The sequence below is a fragment of the Mustela lutreola genome, chromosome 6 (genome assembly GCF_030435805.1).
Source record: "Mustela lutreola isolate mMusLut2 chromosome 6, mMusLut2.pri, whole genome shotgun sequence".
Lineage (NCBI taxonomy): Eukaryota > Metazoa > Chordata > Mammalia > Carnivora > Mustelidae > Mustela > Mustela lutreola.
In genome coordinates, this window is record NC_081295.1 from 156,466,223 (window position 1) to 156,487,974 (window position 21,752).

At 44.7% G+C, this 21,752-nt stretch overlaps 5 non-coding genes across 5 annotated transcripts; 3 read left to right on the forward strand and 2 right to left on the reverse strand.

The window, feature by feature from the left end:
* Positions 1 to 1,414: 1,414 nt before the first annotated feature.
* TRNAV-CAC (transfer RNA valine (anticodon CAC)) lies at positions 1,415 to 1,487 on the reverse strand. The gene has a single exon. It is a non-coding gene; the product is annotated as a tRNA-Val (tRNA).
* Positions 1,488 to 8,027: 6,540 nt separating this feature from the next.
* Positions 8,028 to 8,108, forward strand: TRNAS-CGA (transfer RNA serine (anticodon CGA)). The gene has a single exon. It is a non-coding gene; the product is annotated as a tRNA-Ser (tRNA).
* A 1,439-nt stretch (positions 8,109 to 9,547) lies between these two features.
* On the forward strand, positions 9,548 to 9,620 carry TRNAR-ACG (transfer RNA arginine (anticodon ACG)). The gene has a single exon. It is a non-coding gene; the product is annotated as a tRNA-Arg (tRNA).
* Positions 9,621 to 14,951: 5,331 nt separating this feature from the next.
* Positions 14,952 to 15,034, reverse strand: TRNAL-UAA (transfer RNA leucine (anticodon UAA)). Its single transcript has one exon. It is a non-coding gene; the product is annotated as a tRNA-Leu (tRNA).
* A 3,573-nt stretch (positions 15,035 to 18,607) lies between these two features.
* On the forward strand, positions 18,608 to 18,680 carry TRNAV-AAC (transfer RNA valine (anticodon AAC)). The gene has a single exon. It is a non-coding gene; the product is annotated as a tRNA-Val (tRNA).
* Positions 18,681 to 21,752: the final 3,072 nt, after the last annotated feature.

The window sequence follows — 21,752 nt, forward strand, 5'->3', positions numbered from 1 at the left end:
GCAGTTTCCAGATTTCCAGGCCAAAATTGCTACTGAAGCTAGTTCCCTTAAAATATATATGGTAACAGCCTAGCTGCTCTCCGTAAAGAACTCTGCCAGGTGATCTGCATGTCGGATATCACCACACAGAAATGACACAAGGAACAGTGTAATGTGGGCTTGAACGGAACAGATCTGCATATCAACGCGAATTTTACCTATAACTGGTCTTGGCTTCAGCACTGCATCAAAGAAAAGAAGAATGTCCTGAGGGCTGCAGGCAGTTCACTGAAATGTTACTGGAAATGGAAACACAAAGTAAAAATATCCTACAGTATCATGGGACAGGAAGAAAAAGCCCATGTCATTAAATATAGGTAATATGTTTAATTTGTCCTATTGTATTTGTTTTCGTTTTGAAAAAATATTACATGTATGTACTTTATGCAGACACAATAACGTAGTCTACAAAACCGAAATATACAATAAGAAGTTTAAGTTTCTGCGTCAGAGGACAGAAACATAAAAAGAGTGTTATATTTCCTCACATATATTATTTGTTCAATTAGTCCTGCTGTTAGTTACTCAAGGCTACTTTAACCTGGTCCTATTGTTTCTATTAAATAACAGTATTCAGCAACAGAGCAGCAAATAGAATAATACCGTTTCAAGTAAACATCTGTTTTCCATACATATGTGTATAATCATTCTTTTTGCATTTCGTGATTGTTCTGACCTGGTACGGCTGTGTCCTAGGTTGGCCCTCTAAAGACTGGGCGACACGAGCCCCCTCGGCTCGCCGGTGCTGGGAACGGCCCGGGAGAAGCGCGCGGAGAGCTGCAGGGCGCCCTTCCCACCGCGAGGGGGCGCGGGCTGCCTCGTCCCCCAGAGCCCGGGGCAGCCGGGAAAGAAGCCGGGGCAGAAGCAGCTGCGCGCGGAGAGCGGAGCGGCGGGAGGGAAGAGTCCCCCGCTCCAGGGGCCGCGTGAGGGCCGCGGTCCCCCCTGCTGCCGCCCGCGCCCCGGGCCGCACTCCGAGCCCCCGAGAAGCGCGCGCCCCCTCGGCGCCCCCGCAGCACCTGCTCCCCGGCGCCGGGGTCAGCGCATCGGGGGTGAACATCTGTGCCTGCCAAGAAACAGGGGCTGGCGGCTGGGGTCCCTGCCACTCGGCTTGGGGGCGGGCAGGCGCCTTCCGTGGAGACCCGACCCCAAGACAGTGATCCTCCCTGCGTCCCGCTTCCCTCCCCTTGTCCCCGCTCCTCCCCCGCCGCCCAAGGGCCCGGGACCCGCAGCGCAGGGCTCTCAGGAAAACTCGTTTCTAACAAACAGGAAGGGCGACGACTTGACATTTCCCGTGGTTTGCAGAGAGAAGTTCCAATCTCTAGAATCTCTGAAACCAAGTTAAGTGCATTTCAGGAAAAACAAACAAACCGGCGGCTGTTTCCGCCCGGTTTCGAACCGGGGACCTTTCGCGTGTGAGGCGAACGTGATAACCACTACACTACGGAAACGCTGGGTCGCAGCGGTCGCTTCGGTACCTCTGACCCCGCGCGCGTCACTAAGGCGGTTTGCGTCCACAGGGCCCGGGCGCACTGACTCCAGGCCGGCTCGGGGGCTGGTCGTCGCGCTGCGTTTCTCCCCTTCCTTTCTACTCACACAGAAAGAAAACCCTCATAACCGAACGCAGGCTTCACCCGGGGCCCCAGTTCTTGCACCAGCTTCAGCCATGAAAAACCCAGGCAGCATCCTGGAGTACTGGGGGGGTGGGGTGGGGGTCAGACCTGTAATGACCTGCAATATAAGGTGCTTTTTGTTTGTTTGTTTTTGTTTTGTTTTGTTTTTAAGTAAAACTTGACGGAGAGCGCTGTATAAGTTTAAGGAGGCAGCGTAATGACTGGACTCATACACAGACCGTCAAATGACGACCCCAACTGGAGACTTTGATCTCAAGACCTCCCCATGCTGTCTACGGGGTGTCTCGGCCTCTGCAATGGGGCCTGATACTCATCTCTTGGTGACAGAAAATGACTCTTTGGAACCGGAATTGAGCGGCTTGAGCTCAGGAGATGGTCAGAAGGCACAGCCTCTTCCTTTGGAGATAATTGACTAGACACAGTCGTGGGGCTTCATCTCACCACCAGGCTCCGGAGACCCATACAGGAGCAAGTGGAGTGTTTCGAGAACACCATTCGCTGGCACAGAATGCAGATGCTGGAACTCAGAGTCTGGAACTAGTCTTCCCTACAGAAGCATGGTTTCTTAATTCTACTGTTTAATTTGCCGGAATTTAGAGCTGGTACAAACAAGAATCAAGACAAGATTGTCACTTCACACTCAAATCTCATGCTCTCTCCATCATAGCTGAATAGGACACATGACATTAAAGCAAAAAAAAAAAAAAAATTAATATAAGGTATTATGACAACCAAATTGGCAATATTTGGCAACAAAATGTAATGCCGTTACTCTTGATGAGACTCAGACTGAGAAACAGTCTTTCTAAATTTATTGTTAAAAAGTAAGCTGACTCCAATACAAATGAACTGATTTTAGGTAAAAGATAAATTCTAATCTTGGGGAATGGGTAAGGCTAGGGTAGTGAAACATGAAAGGAGGAAATTGCATACTAATTTAATAATAGGTGGGTCTATATTTTTTTTAGTCAGAGATTTTGCTAAAAATTAGAAATATTGCAAACTTTATTTTCTGGATGAGATAAGCTTAGAAGAAGGGAACTATCACCTGGCTAAACCATATTTAGGGAAATTATTCTACACGTCCAGATTACAAGCCCCTAGTGCTAACTGGTAGAAGCAGACCTTTGACAGCCTGAAGAGGTTAGTGTCCTCTTGTCTGAGATGTTTGTAATGGCCTCGTTGGTACTTGTCTCGCTAAGCTCAGCTGATTCTCTCCAGGCCCTATCACTACCACCTGTCTCCTTTTTTGAGACTCCAGGGGGTCAAGTACAAAGTGTGACCCATGAGGAGTTGTGGTCCACATCAAAATAATTGCATGATTTCCCCCAATTTATATCGACAGATACCTGGCCAGTGTGAATGGGAATGGATCTTAAGTGGATAGGATTAAGGTGGCAGCACACAAAGTTGCATCAGACCAAGCTCACTGACAGTCTCACTTGGCCGAGGGCCCCAAGTCAATGTTTTAACTCACGGGCCTGGGAACAGCTCTACATTTTCATTCATTAAAAAAGCATAATTAATAAATGATTAATATATACAATAAACAACACAATAAAATTGAAACATCAGTTTTTCCTTAGTGTCTGCAGAACAAACTAGGCGTGTAAGGAGATTGAAATTCTAGGATGAATTTATCATGGGCTTCTCCAGAGGAACGTTCACCAAGGTTGTGAGAAAGAAATTCACAAGGAGAGCCTCAGCATCCCCCAAGTTGTTCTGCCAACTTGTTGTTTTCCTCAAGGCCAGAAGTTACAGGGGGACCTGCTGCCACAAGACTGGGACCACTGAACATAATGGACGTGATGGGATCCTGGGATGAAAGGAGCCAAATGTTGGCAATGAATTCCCAAAGACTAGCTGGGCGTTGTTATGGACTCGAAATCCACACGTTTAAGCCCAAACCCCTAATGTGACTGTATTTGGAGGTAGGAACTTTTGGGAGGTAAATAAGGTAAAATGAGGTCATAATGGTAGAGCCTTCATCCAACTGGGCTGGTGTCCTTATATGAAGACAAAGACATACCGGAAATTGCTCCCCAAGTTTGCCCAGAGGAAAGACTGTGTGAGGACACAGTGAGAAAACAACCATCTACAGGCCAGAGAGAGGTCTCATCAGAAACCGTCTCTGCACGTACCTTGATCTTGGGCTTGATTTGCATGAGCTCCCACCCTGGAGCCAGTTTTGAAGATAGAGATGTCCAGTTTCCCTTGAGAAAGCCCATTGACAATTGCCAAAAATTGATACCGTTCTTCTTCCTGGCCTTCCTAACAGGACCTGGGTCTTCCTAGCCTTTCCTAAAAGGACCTGTGTCCTTTTACCAATGCGTGCATTAGGGAAAAGGAAATAGAATTTTCTGGCATTACTAGGAAATGACTCAGAGCTGGCATTAATTCCTAGAGGTACAAAGCAATACTGCTGTCCACCAGGCAAGACTCCATGAAGTCTGCTTCTGGTCCATTTCACTGTGGGCACAGTGGGTCCCTAAACCTACCTGGAGATTATTTCCCTAACTCCAGACAGTATCTTTAACATTGTTTCTTTTATTTATTTTGAGAGAGAAAGCATAGGGGGAGGGGCAGAGGGGAAGAGAGAATCCCAAGCAGACTCCTCCCTGAATATACAGCCAGAGATGGGGCTGGATCCCACGACCCTGATATCATGACCTCAGCCGAAATCAAGAGTCGGACACTTGGCCAGCTGAACCTTGCAGGTACCCCTAATATTGTTTCTATGACTGATGGAGGGAATGCTAGTACCACAAAAAAGGTCAAGCGGAAGCCACTAGAAATTCCTCTAACCATGGCAATAGTAAGCCAAAAGCCACACTGGCGGGGTTGCAGAGTAGTGACATCAGGGACTGGAAAGAGACAAGGGCAGAGATTGCTGCCATATCTCCGCTCAGCTCGCTTACTCAGCTGGAGAAGTCAAGTGCGCTACAGAGAACGACAGTGAGCACCTGCAAGTTTATTTATTTATCAAGGATTTATTCCCATTGTATCTGCTCTTCAGGGACCGTGTCATTAGTAGGAAAAATTAACAGGTGCACTGACGCCCAGTACACAGCCACCAATGTGGTGCGTGCTGTTTTCTCTATACTGAACCAGAAAACCCATCAGCAGCAGGGGGCTTTCATCTGGCTGAGCCAGCTGTCCCCCTTACCGACCCACCTTCACGGGAGATCAGCACTCCGGTCCCATGTCATAAATGAATCACAGAGCCCCTTACCATGTTGCCATGCTCTAAATTTGCAAACTGATCGTTGTCTCACATTTGGACATTTTGGGCAGATGTACATTATGCAAACTGTTCACAAGGGGAATAGACCTGCTTTTCCAGAACGGCTCAGTCTTATCACCTCCATTCCAGTCGAGGTCCACTCGGGCTGCCTGGACCAGGCGGCTGAAATGACAAGCACCTTACCTCTCCTTGTTCTGGGAGGTGGGAAGTCCAAGCTCAAGCAGGTGCAGATTCAGAGTCTGGTCAAAGTCTGCTTCCTGGATCTCTTGGCTTCTGAGGACAGACTTCCCCCTGGGTCTTCACATTCAGGAATAAGTCAAAGAACTCTCCACAGTCTCCTTGATGAGCACCTTCTCCCATTCTTGGAGGCTCCCCACTCATGGCCTAATCACCTCCCAAACACCCCTCCTCCAAAGTGGCCTCCCTCCAGACACCAACATCTGGGTGGGGATTAGGTTTCAAAATACCAGTTCTGGAGGAGAACAAGCAGTCTACAGCAACCCTCCAAACATTCCCTTTTATTTTATTTTTTTCTGATTTCAAACTCTGTTTGTCTGGAGTAAGGGGACACCCACGTCCTATGCAGGGAGACCAGGGGCACAAGGGGTCCCAGGCATGACTGGGCTTACAGTCGCTGCTGACTGTCTCAGTTTTCTTTCTTCTCTCTTGTGAGAAGCATCTTTCTTCCTATATTGTTCAAAGCAGTGATACTGAACCACGACGCTAAGTCTGGCGCTGAAAATAGATTATTACAACGTTTTGAGAGAAAATTATCCTGAGTTGATTCGGCACATCCAGACCTCCTGGGGTCTGCTGAGCCTGAAGATTTGGAGAGGCAACAAAGGAAGCATCTTCTAAGATTCCTCCCACTTCCTGAAACTGAGAAGCATCTTCTAAGATTACCTCCCACTTCCTGAAACTGAGAACGGACATTGACTGAGAAAGTCTCTGGGACAATTTTTGAAATCAAAGACTCTTTAAAGAAAATTATAATAATTCACCAGGCCTTTCTCTACCAACTTTTCCCCTGTTGGGCAGTGTCCACATGGGCTTCTCAGGGTTCCCTGTCCGGGGGTGTCAATCCTGGAGGGAAGAGAAAAGAGCATCTCCTTGGGGGCTGTCGATGGGGGCAAGAATGTGGCAAGTTCCCAGTGGCACAGAATCTGAGAAGCCATTGAGATTGAAAAGAATCTCTGACAAAAGTTAAACTCCCCAGGACAAAGCAGGAAGGACGCGATGAGCTGTGACAGCTCCCGGCTGGTGTCCATTTATTTATTTTTTAAATATTTCATTTATTTATTTTGGGAGAGAGAGCAGCAGAGGGCAAGGAACAGAATCCCAAGCAGACTCCACACTGAATGCGGAGCCCGACCCCAGGACCCTGAGATCATGACCTGAACCAAAACCAAGAGTTGGCAGCTTAACCAATGGAGCCATGCAGGCACCCTGGGTGGTGTCCTTCCAAACAAATGGCTCCTTTCTCTTTTTTCCTTAGAGACTCCTGGATTCCTTGATAGGGTAGAGAGACTAGGAGAAAATCAAGATCTAAATAAGAACCACAGACATTTCAAAGGAGCCTTTGATTTGTGGATGGACTCGATAGTCTTCATTGCAAGATTATGTCAGTCTCTAGAGGGTTCTGTCAAACCAATCAAACTGTCCCTTGGCTAGCCTTGGGTTGGTCCTGGGTCTGTTGCAGAGCTGTGGACTGGATAAATGGCAAGGCTGGGAATGGGGACTAGAGATTGCTACTGAGCGACTGCACTTAGTGCTCTTTGTTCCTAAAGCCAAGAAAGGATTTCCTCTAAAAACTCCTGGAAACTGTACATTGTAAGGAGGACTGTGCTCTGGCCCAGACAAAAAATACTACTTTCTCTGCAAAAATAAAACACACACACACACACACAACAGATTTTGGAAGTTGTTACTCCTAGATCCAAAGGAGGAAGTTTAAGCTATTTAAATTCTGTGGTTTGGAACAAAATAGCCCAAGATTGCACTGTGGAGAGAGGACTTCTTCCACTTCTCCCAGAATACTCTAGAATAAATCAAGATGGCTCCCCCAACAAGCTTTGAAATCAGGTGTGCATTCCAGGTCTCCCTGGCCCTGGAGACAGGCTAGAACCCCATTCCAGAGCCTTCCTGCCTTCTCCACTCACTACAGACTGACTCCAAATTGCAGTTCGCTCTCTCTGGGGCTCCAGGTGAAGCCTCTTTCCAAGCCCTTCGGGATGCTCGGTTCTGGAAAGGAAACTCTCCATCCAGCATTCCAGAGGGGGCCTCTGGTAAAAACAGTTTCTGTCCCCTACCTCCTCATTTGTAGTGTTTTCTTGAGGCTTTATTTTTTAGTAGGCACATCCAAAGTCCCAAATGGCAGGCGGTAACTTGCTCCCTCCTGCTCCGGAACATTCCATCTCCTCCGTCTCCAGTCCCTCAACCGGTTACTGTTGTCATGAGTTTCCTGAATATCCTTGAGATTTTTTTTTTTGTAAAATACATATAATCTAACACAAATGTACTTGTAGTGGTAGTAACATTCTATGCCGATCGCTCTGACCCTTGCTTTTATTTTAAAAAATATATATATATGTACACCATGATCTTTCTCATTTTCTCTTCAATACACTCCATATGGAGTGCATAGCACTCCACTCTTTAATTATGCCATAATTTATCTAACTAAATAATTCTAAATAATTGGGTTTTTCCCTATATTGTTATTAATGCTGGAGAGACTAGACTTCAGCACAGTATAACCTCTCATGTGTGCCAGTATTTGAAATATTGGTGGTTCCTGACAAATTGTCCTCCCCAGCACCAAAGCCTCCTGGATATTCTGTGACCAGCGTGGCTGAGTAGGATACCAGCACTCAGCACAACTCCTCACTTCACTTCCTGCCAACTATGAAGTAAAATCCTGAAAATCAAGGATTCTTGTGACGCTGGAATATTGCTTTCTCTCGAAGAGCCTTGGGAGTGATTTCTTTCTGGGTCCCACTTAGAGTAAACGTGCCAAACGAACAGAAGCAGCCAGCATTGGTAAGATGGGAGTGTGAGAGCCAGGGCCTTGCACCAATGTGAACCTTGGTGTCCAAAGTGCCCACTTGCGTGGGGCTGTGATGGCCGAGTGGTTAAGGCGTTGGACTCGAAATCCAATGGGGTCTCCCGCGCAGGTTCAAATCCTGCTCACAGCGCTTGGTGGTCCCTTTTTCCATCCAAGTTACAAAATCACATTCTCACCAACAGATGTGTTTTCGGCTTTTCATCTTATTCCGCAAACTGGACTGTAGTAAGGCAGCTTCCTACCTCTCCGGAGGTCTGAACTAAACACCACCGCCACACAACACACATCACACACACCCCGCGGTGTATATTGGCCCTGGTATCCTTCTGGAAGCTGCGCACCTGTGAATCCCCCGCCCCCGCGCTCGCGCGCTGCTTCCTGAGGCCCAGCGAGCAAAGGCGCTCAGGACCGTCTGTTCGTTCTGCCCTGGGATTAGGAAATTGGAGGCAGATCCCAAGGGCAAAGAGAACCAGGAAATTTTATTTCTAAAACTCTTTAATGAAAGGCCTCCGGCTGAAGATAGCAACGTAGGTAAGTTTCCTTAAAGACCTCTGGTGTTTAAAAAAAGAAAAAGGAAAAGCAAGCAAGCAAACCTAAAACAGACTGTTAGGAAACATTAAGGTCTAGGATGGTAAAGATCCATTAGTATGTGTGTGTGCCAAGTGCTCTTTAAAACATCGCACAGAAATGAGGAGATGGAAGCAAGGAGGCAAAGAACAATTTGGCCAAGGCAAGAAGCCGCGTGGGGCAGGTGTCAGGTGCTCCCTGGCTGGCCTGGGACCCCAGCTCCTGTGCTTCTCGCCCTCAGAGGAGGGGACCCGAGTCACTTAACAGTTGCTCTTGTGTTTCCATGTGACTATTCCACCTGCACTGAGCGCTTTAATTTACTAGCTGATTTAGGTAATGATGGCTCCTAGTCTTTAATTTTATAATTATAAATCCAAAATTCTAGGTTCCTATGTGAATTGAGTTCTTAAAATGTTTACCTTTTTTGAATTCTTGCCACCTTGCTGCTTAATTTGGGAAGGTGGGTGTTTCTGAATGTCTGCTCTGTTGCACAGAGTCTGAAATCACCTCGTTCAGCCCAAGTTTGGCTCTTTGGAGAGTGAGGTGGGAAACATATGATTAATAGACAGTAGTATATTTTATTTCACTTTCCTGGTCATTATATGAAAATTGTAAATGATGCAAATGTATGTAAATGGTGATGTAAATGACAGCTAATAACTGATCCATGCACATAGCCTCAGTATTAAGTACAGAAGAAAAATGCGATGCTGATGGACCAAGGAACCCATTGCATAAACTACTGAACAGTTCACAGATAGAAAAAATAGAAACAAGCATGCATATAAATGGAAAAAAAAATGCAAGTGACATCGTGTCACACACATGATGTTTCAGAAATGTAATATTTTACTGGAAGGTACTCATGCAATCTTGCCAACCCCGATCAGCCTGCTTTACTGGAATCCACAAGTCTTTTCTGTTCAACTCGCTTCTCCCCACGTCAAGAAGCAACTCAGTGATTCTAATGAAAAATGAATAATGAACACCCTTTAGACAGGAGGGCCAGTGGCGCAATGGATAACGCGTCTGACTACGGATCAGAAGATTCTAGGTTCGACTCCTGGCTGGCTCGAGCCTCCTGTTTTCTTTTCTCACAAGAATGTCTTTTCGTGTTTCTTCAAGTTGGTAAGAGAAACAAACTTTCCAAGTGCTCTGGAAAGTAATTTATACGATCTGGCTCCTCACCAGGTGGCAGCCTTGGCCCTCGGGTAAGTGGGAATAAGTGCTCAACGGCTCCTCTTTTGCCATAATGACAGGGACTGGAAGATCTTCGGAAAGACAACTTCCAGATCAAACGAGGTATGTTATTCGGCCATAAAAAGGAATGTTGTCATATATGGTACAACATGGATGAACCTTGAGGACATCTGCTGAGTGAAAGAAGCCAGCTGTGAAGGGCCACATGGTGTGATTCCTCTTATAGGAAAGGTCCAGAATGGGCCTCTCCACCGAGATGGTAGCTCCCAGGAGCTGGGAAGGGAGGGAAGCTACAGAATTTGCTGGGGCTGATGGAAATGTTTTGCAGTTACATAAGGATGATGGTTGCACAACTCTGGGTGCACTAAAAACCACTGAATTGTACACTTTTCCCTAATTTTTATGGTATGTAAACTGTACCTTAATATTTAAAAATCAAAGAAGCGTCAAAGAGAAAAAAAAAATCACACACACACTACAAAACAGTATTTTTCTCGCGACGTTTTCCCGCCTTGGGGAGGGCTCTCTCTCTCCCGCACTCTTTCTGTCCCTGAGCATCGGTCCGGAGGAAAGAGAAGGGACATGCCCTGGAGAAATGTTGAAGCAAGAAAGACCCGGCTGTGGACAAACGGAGTCAGAGCCTCGCTTAGACCCTCAATTCGCTGATCTTCGCAAAGATGCAAGTTGACACGCGCGAAAACGACTCAGCCTCCTTGGCCCCTCCCCGCCCGCCCCGCGAGGCCCCCCGCAGCGCCGCCCCCCCCACCCCCGCCGAGAACCGACACGGGGAATCTGTTCAGGGTCGTAAAGGATCCCAGACAGAAGTGGAGCGGACGAGAGGCTGAGGATGTGAGGGAGACGAGGGAGCGACAGCCTTTGGCGGGGTCTCTCCAAAAAGGGGCCTCCTCTGCGGGCGCCCCTGCGCGTGCCTCCTGCGGCGGGGCGGCGGGTGGGGGCACCTGAGAAGCAAACGGAGCTGAAGGAGTGGTGGGAGGGGCGGGCGGAGGGGGACACGGACGAGCGAAAGCGACCTTCAGGGGCTTTATCCTACAATCGTGGGCTGGCGCTGGGCAGCGCGCGTCGTAAGGGGGAGCCCGCCGCGCGTCCAGACCACGCTGGATCCGCCAAGGTGAATTAAAAGGTGGGGAAGGACGAAGAATGGTCCAGAGGATTTGGAGTCTCCTGCAGGAAATGCTTCTCAAATTTCCGCGCGCAGCAGAGTCCCCGCGAGGGAGGCGTGAGCGCAGTTTCTGGGCCTGGCTCCGGAGATGACACCTGGGCTCGCAGGAGGCGGCCGGGGACTTTTTAGCAAGGGGATCCCGGCGCGACTAATCCGCAGGCCGCACTTCACTGCCGGACTCGGGCTTTTGAGTTTATCACCCGCTTTTGACAGCCAACACCACCGCGGAGCTTCCACGGAAGAATGAACAAGAAAACAGCCTATACGGACAGGGAAATCACTGCTGTAGCACTATTCCGCTAGGCTTGAACCAAGGTAATCAGTTCTTTCCCAGGGTCATTAATTTTAAGGTAACCGACCGTTTCTATTCTCAAGATTTTTATTTTCCTCAAGATTTTTGTTATAAACGTGTCAATTTCATCGAATACTTTTTATTTTCCTTTTTGGTGTCTTGTTTTAGAAAGAAGTACATTTCCATCTCCCCCTCAAACAAACAAAAAGACCTTAGATTTAATACTCACAATCTTGAACCTAAAGAAAACTTACGGTGGTTTTTTTTTTGGTTTTTTTGTTTGTTTGTGTGTTTGTTTTGTTTTGTTTTGTTTGGTAAGCTGCAGGTCGGGAACTTCTCTTCCCCATAAAAACATCAACAGAGATTGTTTTGTGAAGAGAAAATGTTTTTGTTTTCCCCCAGAACGTTCTAGAGCCGCACTGTCCAAAACAATAGTCATTAACACATTTCTAAAACTTAGTTCTAGGGATGCCTGGGTAGCTAAGTCCGTTAAGCCTCTGCCTTAGGTTTAGGTCATGACCCCAGGGTCCTGGGATCCAGTCCTGCATCTGGGCTCCTTGCTCAGCAGAGAGCCTGCTTCTCCCTGTGCTTGCTCACGTTCTCTCTGTGTGTGTCAAATAAATAAGTAAATTTAAAAAAAAAAACTTAATTCCAGAAAAAAATGTATGATTTCTTAGTTATGTTTTTTTTTATTGATTCCATGTTAGATTATAATATTTGGGGAAAAAGCATTACAATTAATTACACTTGTTTATACTTTTAACAATAGCTACTTGGAAAATTAAAATTACTTATTATATAGTTTTAAGTCTTACATCTTCTTGGGGTTATTGACGTGGTAACACCAGTAAAGGGCAACCAGTTTGCCAGGATGCCATTCTTTGGGGCAGACTCCGTGGTGGTGTTGCATTCCAAAGAATCTGTTTTTTACTTAAAAAAAAAAAAAAAAGCATGTATTCTTCTCCAAAAGCAATTCTTAGTGTGTGAAAACAAAAAATGTTTTGAACTTAGTTTCTTTACCTGCCTTTTTTTTTTCTCTGCAAGAGGGCTCTCTTGTCTTGTTCCTAAGCAGAGTTGTCTGCTTAGGAAACAGAAGAACCTGGGTTGCAGTTTGGTGAGGCTCTGTCTGCAGGCTTTGTCACTTTGAAAATGTAAGTCCCAGTTTTGTTGCAGTCAGTTTGGTGGATTTATTCTTGAAGCAGCCTGAGTTACTCAATTGTTACATGATGTGGAAGACTAAAATCCTGACATTTACTTTATAGATGCCTTCAGTTTCAGAAGGTGGTGATAATAGAAGTGTTCAAAGAAGAGACAGAAAGACTGATGGAAGGTGTTAAAATTTGCATGAAAAAATCACTCCTCACTGCTCAAGACTGAAGTACCATAAACTATTACCTGAACACCAAAAAATTCAGAATTCTCGTCTGATGACAATGCAATGAGATTATCAGTGATTTGTTTTGCAGTGATTGGAATATTTTGTCTTTGACCTCTGAATTTATCATCTGACAGCTTGTAATAAGAGCTCCAGCAGTTACTGGAAATGCTGATTTTTATTTTAAATGATCCCCACAACTGCTTTTAATTCTTTTCACATCCTGAAAGAGTCACCATAGGTGTGATTCAAACTCACACATCAATAGCTTACTAAAAGCAACATATCCATCTCAGCCTAAATACTATTTGTCCCATAGGCTACCGTCCTAACAATCTAAAAATGATGAAATGCTCATAAATGGGAGAAGAAACCATGCACTGTCAAGAGAAAAACTAATCAACAAAGTGGGATTCAGAGATGTCCCTTGTAATGGAACAGTCAGAAAGGAAGTTTCAAATACCTGTGAGTATCATGTGAGAGGCTCTAGTGGAAAGTAGAGACCACGTATGTCGGCAGATGAGAAATTTCAGTAGATTGTTGGAAACTGAAAGTCAAATGGATATGCTAAATTTAAAAAAAATACACAAGGTAATAGAGCTATAGGATGCTTTTAATGGTTTACAAAAAAAAAATTGGAAAAAAAAAAGATCATTGAAGAGTTAGTGATTAATGTCAAGTGGTCTAATATATTTATAACAAATCCCAGAAGGCAAAGAAATAGAGAGTGGAAAAATTATTTGAAGAGATAATGACTGATTACTTTCTCAAAATAATGAAATCAAGCCACAGCCCCAAGACCATAGAAACCTAAGCATTTCATATTGGGGTGTGGTGTGACCCTATTTACCTCCAATTCAAACTGCTGAAAACAAATAGAAGAGAAAATATTGAAGGCAATGAAAGAAAAAAATACATATTATATATAGCTGAAAAAGATAAAAGTTGCTGCAGACTTCTCACCAGAAATTACATATGTCATGAGACAAGGAAATGACACTTCCAAGTGATGAGAGACCAAGAAATCATAATAATTTTTAAAACCCCAAAAAACTCTTAACCCTGAATTCTCTACTAAGCAAAAAATATTTTTCAGAAATGAAGAAGATATAAAGATATGTCCAGACAAACAACATCTAGCAGACTTGCACCATAGGAAATGTGAGAAGATATTCAAGAAGAAGGAACAGGAGACAAAAGAGATAGGAAGGACTGAATGTGCACAGAAATGGTTACAGTGCAGGCACACAGAAGGCATACATTCCCCAATTTTAATCACACTCGATAAGATAGACTCCATAAAGCAGTAGTAACTGCTATACCGTAGACATGAAAGCAAACACATGACAATGATAACACAAACCAGAGAGGGCTAGTCTCTCGCCCCACACAGGGGCAGGGGACCTGGGCTAATTGTACGTGTGTATAGAAAGCCCTAGGGAAGCCAGTCCAGATCATTTTTAAAAACATGAAAGACTGGGCGGGGGTGGGGTGGGGGCTGGTTGGGAGAAGGGGGGTGGGGTTATGGACATTGGGGAGGGTATGTGCTATGGTGAGTGCTGTGAAGTGTGTAAACCTGGTGATTCACAGACCTGTACCCCGGGGATAAAAATATATGTTTATAATAAATAAAAAATAAAAAATAAATTTTAAAAAACCATGAAAAACAATAAGGCAATAGTGAAGATAAAATTAAACCATGTTTCAATCAGAGAAAGACAATTATCATATGATCTCCCTGAAATGAAGGATTTGAGAGACAACGTTGGGGGTTTGGGGACTAGGGAAGGAAAAAATAAAACAAGATGGGATTGGGAGGGAGACAGGCCATAAGAGATTCTTAATCTCAGGAAACAAACTGAGGGTTGCTGGGGGGAAGGGAGTGGGAAGGAAGGTATGGCTGGGTAATGGACATTGGGGAGGGTATATGCTATGGTGAGTGCTGTGAAGTATGTAAACCTGGCGATTCACAAACCTGTGAATAATACATTATTTGTTATACATTATATAATACATACATTAGTTACATATACAATAATACAATAATTAGTATTACAAAGTAATACAATAATACATTATATTTTACTAAAAATAAAAAATTAAAAAAATTAAACCATGTAAATGCTCATAAATTTCAAAGACAGGAAGAAAGATAAAGGAAAGAAACACCTAGAAACAACTTAAGAAGACAGTGGATTTTAATAGCAATATGTCAGTGATGACAGTGATGACATTATATATAGATTACCTGAAGGCATCAATGGTAAAGTCTGTCAATTTCTGGATAATAAAAAATTGGACCCAGCTGCAATACTGGAGCAAACCCCAGCTCTTAACAAGGCAATTCTAGTCTCACCCCTACCGGGAGTGGGGTTCGAAGCCACGCGGGCACATGCCCATTGGATCTTAAGTCCAATGCCTTAACCACTCGGCCATCCCGATGGCACATGCAAGCATTCTTGTCAAAATTACTAAATTAGAATTTATTAGAATTCTTGTCCCTGGGAGGTTATGAATATACCTGAGAAATCTGAGACCAGGCATCCTGGGGAGGGGGGGGACTAACAAAATGTCTATGTGCAACAACTATTCTAATCACTAATTTGTACCATACATTACAATGGGTGTTAGGGAAAGACTGACACATCCCTGATCTTGCAGACTTGCATTAAAATGAGAAATATTATTAAAGAAAAAGCACAAAAAGAAAGAAGTACTATAAAAGACAAAAAAAAGAAAGAAAAAGAATACTCACATTGTCAGATTCAACTCACTTTATCACCACTTACGCTCAAGGGAAGACCCTTCTCTTAGTGGATTTGGAAAGAAATCCAAAAAGGAAAGGGAGTGGAGTAAGAGACAGAGAGAACCCAGCCACATGAACTGTCTCTCTTAACTCTCCAAAGGTGGTCTCTACCCTCCTCACTTCTCATCAGACAACACTAGTTTGCCTGCTGAATCTAAGCCCCCATTCCAAAGTCAATGAATCTGACTGTCCAGGTGAGGGTTTTGGGTCTGGAACCAGAGAACAGTCAATATTGAGACAAGCTACCTTTGGGGTAACTTTAGAAAACCCCACAGTACACATACGGAGTTTGGAGTTTAACATGTGATACTGGTTTAATAAAGACGTATCCTAACCAAGGGTTCTAACTCTCCACTATTGACATCGCTTTCCTGAGTACCTAGTATGTGCTAGGCACTGTGTCAGGTGCATATAATCTACTCAGGCAGTAATAAGATGCTGTCCAGACACTTCAGTTGGGACTGAGTTTAAGAACTTATTAAAACAGGTTCCAGATATGCATTGGTGGGGGTTGTACTGAAAGTCTGTGAAGGCTTCTAGAATCCCCAACAGGGTTCCTTTTTCTCCATATTCCTGCCAACCTTTGTTTGTTCTTATCTTTTTTTATAATAAAAAACATTCTGACAGGTGTGAGGTGATAGCTTATGGGGGTTTGGATTTGCATTTCCCTGATGGTGAGTGATGTTGAGCATTGTTTCATGTGTCTGCTGGCCATATGGACATCTGCTTTGGACAAATGTCTCTTCAGATCCTCTGCCCACTTTGTTTGTTTTTTTGTTTGATATTAGTTGTGTGAGTTCTTCATGATTTTTTTTTTGGATATTCACCCCATATCAGACATATGGTATGCAAATATTTTCTCATGTTCTATAGGTTGCCTTTTTATTTTGTTGATGATTTCCTTTGCTGTGCAGAAGATTTTAATTTGATGTAGTCTTACCTGTTTATTTTTGCTTTTGTTGCCTGAATTATTGTGATTCTTAGCACAGAGTAGAATTATCTATAGAATTTATAAAATATACTGAACTAGAGAGTGTAAATACCTAAATGTGAGAGGTAAAAATTAATAGAAATGTAGGTAGAGAAATGTCTTTGTGACCCAGAGGTCAGAGAGGACCTAAACAAAAATTCTAAAAGCACAAACAGTTGGTATAGTTTACTTCATCCAAATCAAAATCGTGTTCAATGAAGGCCATAATGGAAAGGTCAGTGGACATGTGTGAGTAAAGTAGAAGATATCTGAAGCATTTAACAACAGCTTCATCCATGTCATGTAGTAAGAAGCCATAAAAATCAGCAAAATCGGGCAGAAAATTCAACATAAAATGGGTAAAGAATAGGAACAGGATGCTCATAAAAATGAAGATAAAGAAGACTCTGAAAAGATTAACTGATTTAAAGCAATTAATATTATTAGTACTCTATGAAAATGCAAAATAAAATGAGATATTACTCTACCAACATAGAGTTTGAAGAATTAGAAGGTTGGATGCACCCATTATTGCAGAAATGAGGATATCAGGACCCTCGTGTCCTGCTGATGCAGGTTCATGAGGAAGCAGCCATCCTGGAGAGCAGTCTAATAATTTTAACTCAAAATTAACGAGATCCAATGATCCAGATATTCTGCTGCTAGGTGTATATGATCCCCACTCCTCATGGCCTCCCCCAAATCTCAGAAAGTCACAGATCAAGTCATATGTGGATACTAACTGCAGCATTATTTTTGGTCCTTCAGAATCAGACTCAGCCATGCCCCCATCATTAGTGATAGGTAATAGATGATCAGTAGTAGACCGGTAAGTGTGTTAAATGCAGAATAATGAATATTATGATACTATGAAATTTAATAGACTAGATGTTCATGTAACAACACTAGTGAACCCTAAAAAGAAAGGCTTTTTAAAAGATACCTAATGAAGTTCTTTCCTTCATTACAGGATTATTCTGCTCCTTGGTCTTCAAAATCCTACTGTTGCTCCCATGATTTTGTTTTTTTTGTCCTTATACATTTATGCCTTTAAACATCCCTAGTCCTCTTTCTAACATAGGTTGGGATAGAGAGAAAGCAAATGCTGTGCTTATTTCCCCATAATTATAATCAAGTCCATCTCTGACTGACTATGATTTTTCATCAGTATGGAACAGAAAGGATTCCTAAAATAGTGGGTGGTGATAGGGAACCACCATTTATATTGGGATCGAAATACTAAAGAGGCTAGGGAAGAATTTTTTATGTCAAATTTCCCTGTTTCTCATTTCACCACTGACCATTTCAATCTAATGAGGTTAAGCTAAAGGAATAAATGTCATTTAGGACATAATCAGAACTTCATTTGCAAGCTGTTTGTTACTTCTGATGACGCTTCCTAAATTCTGACACATGCTGACTGGGCTACCAGTATCCTTTGCCCGTGAATTTTTTTTTTTTTTCTGCCTTGTTTTTTAAACTTGCCCAAACCCACTCAGGAGATTTACTTATTGCTGTCCATCTTTGCATGAGCATCCCCCCCCCCCCATCTTTCCTTTTCAAACCTCAAGAAGGTGTCTTATTTAGGAGTGTTAATAGCAGGTTGTGAATGACTCTCACCACCACCAAGATCCCGACAGGCTGTGTCCTGCCTGATGAGATTTCAATTCTCCAGATCCTTCAGCTTTCAAAAGAAAAGAGCCTGTGATGTCTTTTGTCCCCCTGGCAGGGAGAACATTTGATACGTTCCCTCCCCCAGGCAGTTAAAAGAAAGTGAGCCCAGCCTGTCCCGGAAAGAGGGCTTGTCCGTGTCCCTCGCAAAGGCTATGGGTAGGAAAGCTGACCATACTCACTCCACCTGTGGCTCGCCATCGCGGGGTCCAGAGACAAGTGTCCTGGGCTCGCTAGTTGGTTCTGGCTCCTACAGGACAATTTTCGGCCGTCCAGAGAAGGGCAGGGCATCTTACACGGTCAGAGACAGCAGCCTATGACATTAAGACTTTTCCCAGTTACCTGCCTAGAATCCCCCGCCCCCTCGTGTCTGCAAAGTGACTGGGGCTCTGGGGGGGGACACGGGCCTGGCTATGAATTGTCCAACTCCGATATTGTGGATACTAAGAATGGGAACGTGCAGAGGGGAAACAGCGCCTAGGGCAAGAATACAGCCTCAAGGGAAGGATAAATTCATTGAAGATCAATTTTAACTAATTCTGGAATGGAAAGGGCCCAGAGGCCGTGAGTTTCCGTAGTGTAGTGGTTATCACGTTCGCCTAACACGCGAAAGGTCCCCGGTTCGAAACCGGGCGGAAACAAGGCCTATTGCTTTTCCATAAATTCTAAATTTTGTTCTCCGAATTTTCTACTTCTATTTGCCTACTTTTCTGCCAAGTCTCAAGGTTCGTGCTCCCTTTGCAGCCCAAAACTCTAAGTTACAAGAATGACGTTACAGAGCAGGAGCAAAGCTGAGACGGGCTCCCTCTCCCGGTCAGGGTGCATCCTGATCAGGCTGCGTCCTCCCGGCGGCGTCGGAGAATCTGCGCTGCGCGGCCGGGACCGCTGAGCGAAGGCCTGGTCCGCACCCTCTTGGGGCAGAAGCGACCGGGACCAGCCCTAAGAGGGGAGAGTGGCTGGTGGATGCAAAAAGGCCGAGCGAGCCGAGCGGAGAGTCGTTCCGGGGGAGGCCGACAGGTGGCAGAAAGGAGCCCACGGGTCCAGGGCGGCCCTCTTAGGCCATTGCTGCCTGACTGCGGCCTTCCCCCGGATAAAACAGGAGGACCCTGGATTTCAAGCAGCGAAGTGCCTCCGCGGGTCTGAAGTTTTTTAGAAGGACCCCTCTGCCAGACCCGCTGTGTGCAGCGAACAGTGGAAGCAAGGACATCTGTGAGGTCCCTTTCATCTTGCTGCGGATCAGAGAGAACGGTGGCTTGGACAGGATGGTGGCAGCTGAGTTGGTGAAAAGCAGTTACAGTCTGGATATATTTTAAAGACAAGGCAAAAGAAATTCCAGAGAAAATGGATACGGAGAGTGAAAAAAGTGGAGTCGGTAATGACTTTGAGGGTTTTCTTCAGGAAGGATGGAGTTGCCATTGACTGAAATGGGGTAGACTGGAGGGAGCAGCTTTATTGGGGGGGGAGGGGAAGTGGGAGCTCTGTTTTAGACGTGCCAACGTGTAGATGTCTCGTATAAAACACCCGGGGTAATACTAAGCGATCAGTTGACTACGCACGCCCGGAGTTCAATGGAATGGTCTAGACTCTAGACACAAGTTGGTGAGTTGTAGTCATTAAGCCATGAGAACAGATGAAATCACCAAGAAATGAGTGTTTATAAAGAAGATGTCCAGGGACCAAACCCTGGGACATTCCATTATAGAAAAGGGTGGCAGAGAAGAGGGGAAACAGAGGATATTGAGAAGAAGAAGACAGGGAAGTAGAAAGACTACCAGGACAGCAATGTCTTGAAAGTCAGATAAAGAAAATATGTTAAGAAGGATGAGTTGCCTATGGCCCCTAAGAAGTCAAGGACTTAGAAGTGATGGTTAATTTTAGACATTTAGAGGCCATAGATAGGAAAGGGAGCGAGGGAAGAAGGAAGGAAGGTCGAAGTAAAATGCTGAGAATATAAATTAACCACAAACTTATCAATAGCCACCAGAACCAGTCTGTCAATGATAATTGTTAAGGCAGTGAATCACCTTCAACCCCTGCCTTCTAAAGGTCAGCTGGTCAGAGACAGATTCATCTCAAGGCCCTTGAGTGCTAAACAAACAAGAGCCTCTCTTCCCAAAATCATGTTTCCGCAGAGTATATCAACCCGCTCAGCCCCCCGAAGTCCTTGCTTCCGTGAGCCCCCTCCCCCAAAAAATCTTCTCTTGGCTCTAGCCTAGCTCTCCCCCTAAGTGAGCTTTGGCTCCATATTTCAAGTTCTGAGTGATGGCTTCATCATCCTTTAAAAATGCAACTTTATCAAATCTGAAACATCTACCTTTCATTTTTTGCTGGGATTTTATTTTATTTTTTTTGCTGGGATTTTATTTTTTTATTCATTTCTCATTCCTGCTATCCTTGTGTATCCTGTACAATAATGTGGGCTCTACAGCCATGTTGTCTTGTCACAGACAGACTCGGGCAGGTGTTTGTCCTTTATACGGGTGTGTTAGATTCAGCAAACAAAATGCCAACATTTGAAAACACCCTCTGACAGAAAGGCTTTGCACACTCTCTCCACAAATAACTTACTGAATGCCCAGCTTAGGTTCAAAACTGTTGTAGATCTGAGAGATCCAGAAAAAAGAAAAACAAGAACTCTTTGTAGGGAGCAAACAGGTAATTTTTAAAAAGGAAAGGAAAGGAAGGTACACTTGCGTACGATTTGATTTTTTTTAACAATAGGAAATATGGACTTCCGTGGTGTTGAGAGGCAGCGGGAAGACGGGGGAAGATCAGGTACGTGAAGGGAGGACCCGCGAGATGGGTGTGCGGGGCTCAGGGAAGGGGACAGGGACACATGGGGGGGGGGCAGAGGCCAGGCCAGCAGATCCTGTGTCACCTCCAGTCCTACCCCTACTCCAGAACCTCCTTTTCTTTACTAAGATTTCTATGCGAAGGCTTTAAGCCACTTTTTCTGAAGATGGTGCTTCTTTTTCTTTCCTTCCCCCCAACCCCACCTTGGAGAGGGGGACAGAGAAGGTGCGTGTCACTGCTGAGGACTAAGAAACAACGTTGACATTTAACCTCAGTTTTATGTTGGAGAGCCTCTTCCCAATGCCTGCGTCGAGTGCAGCAAAATTAATTTTATTTAAACACAGGAACTAACCCCTTTCCTGGACTGTCTGGGGATCAAACCCCCAACATCAGTGTTGTTAGCAGCACCTTCTGCCCACCTGAGCTAACAGCCACCTGGCCAGACCCTCTTCTTACTTAAAAAGTAAAAAGTTGGGGTACCTGGGTGGCTCCGTAGGTGAAGTATTTGCCTTCCACTCAGGTTATGATCTCAGGGTCCTGGGATCGAGTCCCACGTTGGGCTCCCTGCGCAGCACGGAGTCAGCTTCTCCCTCTCCCTCTGCCCTGCTCTCTCTCTCTCACACACACCCGTTCACTCTACCTCTCAAATAAATAAATACAATTTTTAAAAAAGGTAAAAAGTTTATTGGCATTCTTGTTTTCTTTAAAGCTAAGGGATATCCTTCTCATTTTCCAAAAGAGACTTTTTTTTAAGGGTGGTGAGACAGGGGGCTGGGCTAAGGAGCAGAAAGAGGGAGATTGGGAAGCAGATGGGGCAAGACTGGGACAGGGACAAAAGAGAAGAGAAGAGAGTGGCTGAGGACACGCCAGGAGCAGTGAGGAAAGCAGAGCGAGTGGGCAGGGCCAGACCCCGGGGTGGG